The sequence below is a fragment of the Crotalus tigris genome, unplaced genomic scaffold (assembly GCF_016545835.1).
Source record: "Crotalus tigris isolate CLP2741 ecotype Arizona unplaced genomic scaffold, ASM1654583v1 scf7180000019666.216954, whole genome shotgun sequence".
Taxonomy (NCBI): domain Eukaryota; kingdom Metazoa; phylum Chordata; class Lepidosauria; order Squamata; family Viperidae; genus Crotalus; species Crotalus tigris.
Window position 1 is genome coordinate 50,521 of NW_024097653.1, and position 12,022 is coordinate 62,542.

General features: G+C 36.8%; 1 protein-coding gene across 1 annotated transcript in view; it reads left to right on the forward strand.

The window, feature by feature from the left end:
• LOC120317498 (contactin-associated protein-like 2) overlaps nucleotides 1-12,022 on the forward strand; it is a gene marked incomplete at its 5' end in the record, with an annotated part of 175,978 nt that overhangs the window by 46,157 nt on the left and 117,799 nt on the right. The gene's annotated exons all lie outside the window — the stretch shown is intronic.

A 12,022-nucleotide genomic window follows, 5' to 3' on the forward strand; every position in this document is an offset into this window, starting at 1 on the left:
ACTGAACTTATCAGCAAGAGTGATTGTGCATGGTTATATTATAATGAAAAGGCAGAAGCTGATATCATTTGTCTTTCATTCAATGTTCATTCTTGTCCTAAACCCCTTTCTGTTTATTGTTTGAGAATACTGTCTTATAATATATAATGGTATTTCTATCTATCTCAGAATACAAGTATTTATGTAACTTCTTTTCCTTGGGGATTTCATAAATAAATCACAATAGGCCAACAGAAAAAGATTGGTTAAAATTGGGATTGTTATTATTTTGTGAGCTGAATAATATTTGTCACATTATCAAAATAATTGTTTCTGTTCAAAAAATAACTGACAATTCAGATATTTGTCTTTTGATTGCTTCACATACTGTATAAGCATAATTATATTCTTGTAATAGTATGCATAGAACCACAGAAAATGTCAGAACTGTAGATATTGGCCAATCCGACCCACCAAAGTGTTTATTCCATCTATGATTGCAGCAAATCTAATTCTAGGAACCAAATTACCATAGGGAGCAAATTAAAAAAAAATGTTGCTATTAGAAGATCATTATGTTTTCAGAGGACAAAGAAGCAATATTCATCTATTTTTCTTCACTTTCAGTAGTACAGCAGGAAAAAGGAAGAGAGAAAAATAAAAGACAATTCTATTTTCTTAATGAAAATAATGTAGTCTATTGAAAACCATCCATCCATCCGTACAGCTATCCATCATCCACCTATCCATCTTTTTTTTGTTCAGCTTGCAAAACCAATAAAGGGAGAAGGCAGACTGCCTGAAAATGGCTGTGATGAAAGAATGCTAAGATTCTAGATATGTGGCATATTGCCACCAGCTTAGTTTTCTCAGCATTTATATCTGTGGAATGGCAGGCACCTTTCCATTCCACATTTAATAAAACTTACTTTTACATAAGTGGGTGCAACACTTCAGTCTAATATTTATGGACAGGAATATTTAGTAGATACCAAACTATTAAAGCACAATTGTTATTAAGGGAATGTGGGAATATTTTTCAATTATTTGGTATATTCTTTCTCTAGTGTTTGAAAACATGTTTCCTTTTGTGCATACTATTTCAAAATAGCATCTGACATATCAACTGCATAACAAACACATTTGATGGATATTGGTCCCCAAGAAAGTCACTGTTTTTTAGTGAACTCAATGGGAAAATCAAGAGAGCTCTTAAATATCACTTGAAGAGATGGCCCTAGAAAAATCTTCCTGCTTTTTTAAGTACTGCAAATTATTAAAATATTTAATTAGGCTTGAAGAAAGTACTTATAATTTTATCTTTCAATAAAACATGTCTAAAGTCTTATGACACTACCTACTTGATGAAATTAGGATGGATGACGGAGTTTTTTGTGTGCGCATGTACTATATCCAAATATTTCTGTTTTACTATTCACAAATACATACATACATACATACATACATACATATAAATTTAAGCTAGAATTGGATATTCTAAATATATTATGATATTTGAGGGAAAAAGAGAGGGAATATTTGACATATTGATTATATTTGTATATATGTTTTAAGATGTTTGATTACCCCAACACTATGGTGTGTCCTGAATATGTTGTTTTAAGAACTTAAAAAACCAATAAAATTTATTTAAAAAAAATAAAAATCTAATAACCTTCAGAAGGAGATACAAGTGACACTACAAACAATCTGAGAGGCAATTTCCTCGCTCAAAGAAGGTCCAATGAAAAATCATGAGGAGACGAAAAAAACTTTGATAAAATGAATCAAGAAATTCATAATATAAACTCTCAATTAGAAAGCTTTAGACAGATGGATACAAAAAATGAACAAGAATTCAGAAAATAGAAGAAAAGTCAGTAGAGACTGATCAAAAGATAGAAGAAATAAAAGATGAAAACCAGAGGCTGATGCAGGCAAATAGAGAATTGGAAGATTCAATAGTAGTTTTGGAAATGAAAAGGCATCTTACTTATTAAGATGTCAAAACATAATGGAGGATAAAGAAGAGGACCTTGCGGATGATTACGGAGCTATTGGCTGAAGCACTGGAAATTGGGAAACAGGAAATAGAAGGAGAGATAGATCAGATATTTTGAGTCAATTCAAGCTATGCAAGGAGAAAAAAAGTCCCCAGAGAAGTCAGATTTGTCAAAAGATCTATAAGAGATGAGATATTGAGAAGAGTGAGAGATGATCCTCTGCATTATAAAGAAAAGAAAATTGTAGTGTTGAAGCAGATCCCCAGGAGAATAAGAGATTCATGAAGAGAATATCAATTCCTGACCAGAAAATTAATTGAAAAAGGAGTGAATTTTTAGATGACTGATTCTGGAAGGGACATGAAAAGATACAGATTAGACACTGCACTTAAGGCAGTGGAATTTTATGAGAGATACAAAGCATTTTTGAAAGGGGAAAGTTCGGAATTTCATGCAGAGAGAGAAACAAGAGGCAGTAATAGAAGGAGCAGCCAAACCAAGGGAAGAGGAAGAAACAGAAAACACAAATACAGAAGAAAGGGCAAAAGCAAGAGAACAGAGACAAATAAAAACAACTAGAAGAATAAAACCTAAATATAACTGAAGGAGATGGAGAAGAAAAATGGGATTTTCTCAATGAATATAAATCAATTGAACTCCCTGCCAAAAGAAAAAAAAATCTTTACACAACTACAAAAATTAAAAATGGATATAATTTGTCTCCAAAAAATACATATTAAGAGACAACACTATAACTTACATGGTGAAAAAGAACAAAAAAAAAGCAAAAACAAATAAAGTTAAAGGAGGAATTCATGAAATTAGAATTAGAACTACAAAGAGAACCACAAAAAGCAAATGGAAATAATAAAACATAAATTAAACTTAGCTGAGGCTGAAAAAATGCCCCAACAAATTCAAAGGGCAAAACAAACTTTCTTTGAAAATGCAAACAAACCAGGTAGGTGGTTAACATACAAATTGAAAAAAGAAAGAGATAAAAAAATTGATAAATAAACTTCAAGACTCAAAAGGCGATTTACAGTTACAAAATGACATAATTAAAAAAAATTAAAGACTTTTATGAGATACTTTATGACACAGAAGAAATTTCTCAAGAAAAAATAAAGCAATATATAAAAAAGCTGAATTACCCCAAATTCCAGAGAACATACAAAACATGCTAAATGAAAAAAATATCAATGATGGAGGTAATAGAGGTGATAAAAAGGCAAAAAATGACAAGACTCCAGGTCCAGATGGACTATCTGCAGAGTTTTATAAATGTCTACAAGATACATTAAGCCCACTAATGAAAGAACTGTGTAATGAAGTACTCTTAGAGGCTAAAATATCAAAAACACAAATAGAAGCCAACATTACTTTAATATCTAACAAAGATTCAGATTTGACGTAGATAAATGGACTATAAATTTTTTGCTTCAATAATAACAGAAAAATTAAAGAAATTCCTGATTCAATTTATACATTCAGACCAAAAATTGATTTTTACCTAAGAGACAAATGTAAGAATGATCTTAGATATTTTGGAATATTATGAAATGCATCCAGGGAAGCAGATGGCAGAAATATTCTTAGACGCATAGAAGGCTTTTGGTAATGTAAATTGGCAATTTATGATTCAACAATTAAATGAAATGGATTTTGGAGAAAACTTTATAAATATAATTAAAACAATTTATCATAGACAAACAGTTAAAGTAATCATAAATGGAGACTTCACAGAAAACTTTAATATCAAAAAAGGCACAAGACAAGGATGTCCATTATCCTCATTATTATTTATATTAACACTGGAAGTACTGAATTGAAACATTAGGCAAGACTCACAAATTAAAGGATTGGAGATAAAAGATGAAAAATATAAACTACGAGCATTCGCAGATGACTTTGTATTAGAAGAACCACTTGAGACAAGTCTCAAGCTTATGAAAAAGATAGAAGAATTTGGAGAAGTGGCAGGACTGAAAATAGAGAAAAGACCAAAGTGATAACTAAAAACCTTACAGATAAACAAAAAATTCAATTGTCAGAAATAACAAACCTTCAAATAATTAAGAAGGGGATATATTTAACAGCAAGATGTGCAACAATAAAAAAAGATAACTATGTAAAATTACTAAAACAAATTAGACTTTGAAAAATGGAAAAATCTACAACTTTCAATGCTAGGGAGAATAGCAACAGTGAAGATGAATATTTTACCAAAACTACTCTTTTTATTTCAAACAATGCCTCTAAAACGGGGGAATTTTTTTTGATGAATTAAATACATTGATTTTGAAATTTATTTGGCAAGGAAAAAAAGCTAGAATTGGATTGAAAATGCTACAAAAAGCAGAAGAAAATGGAGGATTTGTGCTGCTAGATTGAGCCTTATATTATCAGTCATCTGTATTAACTTGGTTAAAAGAATAGATAACTCTTAGACATAAAAGATTACTATATCTAGAGGGGAATGACCTACAACTCGGATAGCATGCCTTCTTATGATATGGGAATAATAAAATGCATAGATACTTTCAAAACCACTATATAAGAAACACATTTCTTCTAGAATAGGAAAAAGTAAAAATGAAAATTTATATGAAAATACTTGGATGGTTTTCAGCAATGGAAGCATTTGTTCACCCAAACGTAATTAACTATGAGAAAATTGTGACTTATAAAGACATTCTGAATACTGAAGGGAAACTAAAAACTAGACAAGAATTGGAAGAACAGGGCATTGATTTATCATGGTGACCACACCTTCAAATTCAAACGAGATATGAAAAAGATGTTAAAACATCTGGATTTTACAAAGAACAGACAGAATTTGATCAGATATTATTGACAACAGATGAAACATTGATTAAGAAACTGTATAAGTATATGTTAAGTTTAAAGATGGAAGAGGAACAAGTTAAAGAAACAATGATAATATGGGCAAAAAACTGGGCATACAGAGAGTTAGAAAATTGGTAAAGTCTTTGGGAAAGAAGTTCTAAAATAACAAAGGTGGTGGCTTACAAAGAAAACCTATGTAAAATGTTTTACAGATGGCACTTAATACCTGTGAGGTTAGCAAAAATATTTAAAAATATGTCTAGTAATTGTTGGAAATGTAGACAAAAACCAGGCACATATTATCATCTTTGGTGGACATGCCCAAAAGCCAAAGGATTTTGGTCAAGAATACATATCTGGTTAGAGAAAATAACTAAAAAAACATAGATTTTAAGCCAGAATTATTTTGTTAGGTATAATTGTAGGAAATTATGTGAATGTGTATACTTAATGTTACATGTGTTAACTGCAGCGAGAATTGTATTTGCTCAACATTGGAAAGATGAAGAATTACCAGTGGAGGAAGAGATAATTAAGAAAATTTTAGACTGTGCAGAAATGGACAGACTGACACTGAAAATGAAAGAGAAAGAAAGTTCAGAATACTTTAGAACAGACATGTCAAACACAAGGCCCATGGGGTCTGGCCCGATATGTGGTTCCATCCAGCCTGGGGACCTGCTCTGGAAACAGCGAAGGACTGGCCCACCACACCTCAGCCCGGCCCAGGCCAACTGGGCATTGATCTACAATCTGGTTGCGTCCATCAAAACTAGAACAGGGCAGCCCCACCCTGCCCCCTGAGTGGGCGTGCAAGCGGAGTCCAGTGTCCCTGCTGGCTGTTTTGTCCCACAGGCTGACTTCACCCAGGATGCCGGCACCAGTCATCTCCCTTGCGCACACCCAGGAGGTGGGGCAGAGGTGGTGGGGCAGCTCCTTGCTGATTCCATGGCTGCTTCATGGAACCTTCATTCTTTCCTTCTCTTTCTCATCTCTTTCCTTCCTCTGCACTTAGGAAGGGGTGATTGGAGGGGAGAGATTGCCAGAGATTGCTATCTCATGTGGGTGGGCAGGAGCTGTCCTGGTGAAAGGACAGCCTTGTGGCTGTGAGGCTGGAAGTGCTGGTGGGAGGGATGGCAGCGCTGATCTACATATAACCTGGTGATGTCCATCAAAGCCAGAATGTGCTCCATGGGCAGCCCTGCCCCACCTCTGGATGCACACACAAGCAGAGTCCAGCATCCCTGCTGGCTGTCTTATCCCGCAGGCTGACTTCACCCAGGATGCCTGCACTGGCTGTCTCCTGTGCACACACCTGGGGGACAGGACAGAGGTGGCGGGGCAGTTCCTTGCTGGTTCCAGGGTTAAGCTGAGCACATTCTGGCTTTGATGGACTGAGCAGCATGGCAGAGCTGGCAATCTCTCCCCCTCCCATCACCCCTACCTGAGCGCAGAGGAAGGAAAGAGATGAGAAGGAGAGAAGGAAGGAAGAAAGGAACGAAGTTTCCACAGAGAAGCCCTGGAATCAGTAAGAAGCTGCCCTGCCACCTCTGTCCTGCCCCCCCCCCGAGTATGCACACAGGAGACAGCATATTTCTATTGTATTTATAAAACTCTTTGCCATTATATGTCCTCTTTTCAAGATTCTTATTCAAGCTTAGCTTCTCCTCAGTATTCAGACCACTTTTATGTCATAATTTTCTCAAAATTTATTACATTTAAATATCCAAACTTTTCATTTAAATAGACCCTCTCACTGTTTTAACGTTTCATATATTCTAAAAGTTTTATATTACTTATGAAGGAAATAAAAGTTATTCTTTTAATAATGGTAGAAATAATTGTAGAAATGTAATGCCATTATATGAAACTGTCTCTTTGGTACAAATGTAACACTGTAAATGTAACAATGCAATGCCAATATATGAAACAGGAATGTTTATTGTTTCCTGCCCAGGTAAAAATGACTACAAATGGTAATCAGCAAAGATAATTAATTATGACCAAATGTTTACTATTTCCTGCCTAAAAATTCTCCGGACACAGGAACTTACACTTTGAGTAGAAATCCTACTATCAAAGAGGGGATTTTGACCCAAGGTGAGAATTACAAATAAACAATGGACGGAAGAGTCAGGTTAACAAAGTGCAACTTCAAAGTACATTGGTAAAGATGAAAGAGCTGCTTAGATGTGACATGCATTGTAGGGATATAAAATGCAAAACTTGAAACCAGGCCAGCGCTCTTGGAACTCATTCGAGTGGGAAGATTTCAAGAGGCCCCGTTTGCAAACACTCTTTTATTCTATTCTATTCTCTTTTCTTATTCTCCAATAAAACTTTGTTTTGTTAACCAGACTGGTCTTTGTATTGTGAGTATCAAAATTTGGGGTTTTTACATCTCACACTTATATATCTTATTCCTCTTGCTATAGGGCCCCCTTAACAAGCTTTATCTATTCTTTTGGCCATATTTCAACAATATTTAATCCTACAATACACCATCTAATAATCTTGTTCTAGGGCCTCTTTATATCCAAACTTTATATATATATATATATATATATATATATATATATATATATATATATATATATATATATATATATATATATATTTACCTTGAATGTATCATTATTGAATTTTATGATCGAGCAGTACTGCTCACAGCCAGAAAATGGGAGAAATTGACAAGACGCATCTCAGCAGCTTACCGCAGAATAGCGTTCCTACACACCTGCGCTCGAGAGGACCTCCCACCCAAGATGTTAAGAAGGAAACCTGTTATTGATACAAATGAATGCATACAAGCCCTCCATCGGTTTCAACGCCAGACGGTTAAAGCCCTTATTAACGACCAGCACAGACGTGTAGAAAATTTTAAAAAATGGGCTCTTGAACTTCAAAGACATTGTAACTCGACTTTATTAGAATACCACTTCCAAGCACTGAGTCATCACATCCAAATGGTAGCTAGAAAAACAAACCAAGAAACAACAGCACACCTCCAACGTAAGATGAATGCCATACGTAAGTCCCATTATAGTAATTTTACCAATAGAGTGGTTTGTAATCTGTCTTCCAAACCTCTGACCAACTCACAACTCACCTACTGCAACGTGATACTAATCATAACCTTATGGATGCCTACCCTTTAGATTTTGTATCTGCACTGGAGCCTGCTATGCATCATATGGGGACAGATGAAGACACCAGAAATTCCATTAGACAACAGATCACAGGGCTACTTACTAACCACAGGTACCATCACACCCTATCTAGAGAAGAAACTGGAGCTCTTACACAACTTAAAAGAGATGATACTATTGTCATACTTCCTGCAGACAAAGGTAGGGTGACTGTTATTATGGATAGAACACTGTATACAGCTAAAGCACTTGAACTCTTGAATGATAAGTTAGCCTATAGAGTAATTAAAAAAGACCCCTCAATAACGCTCAAAAATAAAATCAACAAACTGCTAGACAACTTTAAGCGTTGTAAGAAGATCGGAGATGACACCCTAAAGAGGATATGTCCCTGTGACACGGCCCTTGCCCGTTTTTACGGTCTACCAAAGATCCACAAAGAAGGTACCCCCCTTCGCCCCATTGTATCATTCAGGGGCACCCCCATCTCAGGACTAGCTAAATGGCTTAGTACCCGTATCAACCACCTCATAGATGGCAGTAACACCATGGTCAGATCTGCAGAAGAATTTTTAACTAGAATTAAGACCCTTAGGGTGGAGGATGATGAGATGATGGTGTCGTTCGACGTCACCTCTCTCTTCACCTCAATTTCCCAGGACTTAGCCATCTCTGTCCTGAAAGAACGTTTGACATCTATGAGTGAAAGTCATCACCAAGATTCCCTTCAGATGGAAGACCTCGTGAAATTGATAGAAATATGTCTCCAGACTTATTTCACATTCCAAGGTACCATCTATGAACAAATAAAAGGAACCCCGATGGGCTCCCCCATCTCCAGTATTATAGCTGAGGTAGTCCTTCAACAGCTTGAACATAAGGCTATGACTTTATACCAACCCAAATTTTGGGTTCGATACGTGGACGATACATTTGCCATTGTCAAAAGACAACATGTAACTACATTTATGGGAATATTAAATTCCATCTACTCTGACATAAAGTTTACTGTAGAGGAAGAAAGACACAATTCTCTTGCCTTCTTAGATGTTTCCATCCACCGTCAACCAGATGGATACCTACATACGAAGGTATTCCGTAAACCAACCCACACGGATAGAATCCTCCATTACCAGAGTAATCATCCTGTTTCCCATAAAATCAGCTGCATAAAAACGTTATTTAAACGCGTTGACTCCCACTGCAGCATAGATGAATATAAGAAAGAAGAGAGGAGACACCTCTTCCGTACGTGCATATATAACGGTTATCCATTAAAATTTATCAAACGACATTGCACAACTTTCCAGCACCAGACCACCCAACGAAGAAGGGATTCCCCCCTACAAAAAACACGCATCTCCCTCCCATACATAAGTAACATCTCAGAGGCCACAGCCAGACTACTAGCACCCCATGGTATAGAAGTAGCTCACAAACCTAACCAAACCCTACGATCAAAAATTATGTGTCCAAAGGACCCCCTACCTACCATGGAGAAATCTTCTATTGTTTATAAGATCAACTGCAAAAACTGCGAAGGCAACTATGTGGGAGAAACAGCCAAACGCTTGAAAACTCGCCTCCACGAACACAAACTGGCCATAAAACGAGGCGAACCACACTCACAACTTTGGATGCATATGGCACAACAAGGCCATCAGTTTGACTTCAATAACACCCTTATCATAGCCAGTGATGCCACGAAGGGAGGTCGGCTGCTAAAAGAAGCCTGGTTCTCGAATAACAACTCAATCAATCGTCACATTGACTTGCACCCAGCACAACAAGCGCTACGAAAATGGAACTCAAACCATCATCCTTTATATCACAAACCTTACAATCAACATCCACAACATTCTAAACCAGGAGCTACACCTCCTCCCTACCAGAAACAATCTGACATAGACTACCCAGAAACCTCCCAACAATATCAAGGGGAAACCACACCCCCTTTAATTGGAGAAAACAACAATAATGACATTGGAGCGCTTAAGAAATTTGAGGATAGAACCACTAAATTTAGCACTACCCATAATAATAATAAAGGTGGATATCCCATACAGAGAGGGGAGAAAAAACATGTGATGACGACCCGTTCGCTTGATAAAAGGGAAAGTAACATGAGCAGGGAATCTGCCCAAATACCAACAGACTTTTGCTCACAGAAATGGGGGGGATTTAACTTGAATATTAACCTACGAGGGAAGATGAGCATGGGGGACACCATGATGGAGGAGGATGATTCAAACATTGAAAAATACCACATCCAGTTGATGCTTGTACATGCGAGCGAAGATAAATACGGGAGCACGCAGCAGAGGAAAGATGTTAAATTGCAGCCGATGAAGCCCCGCCTCCATGGTAGGATACACAATGACATCAAACTAAATCCCCCCACTGCAACGAGAGCCAGTACTGCTGGGAGAGGGCGGAACATAACTTTAACAATACCCCCTGAGGTCGACGGAAATGTGAACAAAAGTGCTCGAGAGAACGACAGAAGAAATCTTTACTCCGATTCCCCCTCCCATCAGCTGTTCAGCAGGGAATGCTAGCACAGTCTAGGAACCACGCGCAGACGTCTATGGAACCCGTTTGAATCACCTTGTTAGAAACGGTCTCTCAGCCCTGAAGATGTTGGGGAGTTTTCCCAACGAAAGCTTGGCAACCTTTTATTCATTCCATTTATATATATAATATATATATATATATATATATATATATATATATATATATATATATATATATATATATATATATATATATATATATATATTAGAAATAAAAGCAAAAATGCGACTCTTGGGAATATTCATATTGTCCAAATAATAATGATCACCAAGAGAATATCTATCAAAAAAAGGATCTGGACCCCCAACCCGGTAACAGCTAGCGAAGCAACATATAATCGAACGCAAACCAGCAATGGAACGGGGACAGATGCTGATGTGGGGCATATGCTTAGGACTCAACCCGATCAGCTGGGGCCTATGACGCGCTCCAGGAGCCGGAAACAGGCATTAAACAACTGTATATAAGACTCCCCCCCCCCGGCGTTTGCCTTTTAACCCTGACGATGTCAAGTGTATTTGACGAAAGCTCGGTGGATTAAATTCTATTTTTGATAGATATTCTCTTGGTGATCATTATTATTTGGACTATATATATATATATATATATATATATATATATATATATATATATATATATGTGTGTGTGTGTGTGTGTATATGTATATGTATATGTATATATGTGTGTGTATGTATATATATGTGTATGTATATATATATATATATATCTATATATATATATATATATGTTTGTTTTCTGAGGTTTTCGCGGGTATTTGTATAAGGTCTTTGGTTGTTCGGGTTTTCTCCCGCGTAAAATTGGAAGTGTCTTGGCAACGTTTCGACGAAGTCACATTCGTCATCTTCAGGCTGGTGTTTTTAGCTTCTTGCTTTGAGCAGCAATGTGTGGTTTTAGCTGTTTCTTCCTTTTAACTGCCAGTGAGGGTATGAACTGATTGGATGGGAGCTTGGCTGTGTTCTGATTGGGTGGAGGTGTGTTCTGAATGGTTAGGGGCTTGGCTGTGCTCTGATTGGCTGGGGGAGTGTTCTGTTTGGTTGTGCTCAGGTTAGTCTGAGTTGCAGAGGGGTTTAAGATTTTGGGGTTAGGGAGTCGTTTGTCAATAAGGGCAGGTTTCCAAATGGCTGGTAGGCGGGAGGTATCATCTCGCTTGTTCATGCTGTGTGGGCGTTTTTCTATCTCGATGGCTTCTCTGATTATTCTGTTATTAAAATGTTCACTTTTGGCAATGGTTCTGGTATTTTTAAAGTCAATTTTATTTTTGACTTTAAAAATACCAGAACCATTGCCAAAAGTGAACATTTTAATAACAGAATAATCAGAGAAGCCATCGAGATAGAAAAACGCCCACACAGCATGAACAAGCGAGATGATACCTCCCGCCTACCAGCCATTTGGAAACCTGCCCTTATTGACAAACGACTCCCTAACCCCAAAATCTTAAACCCC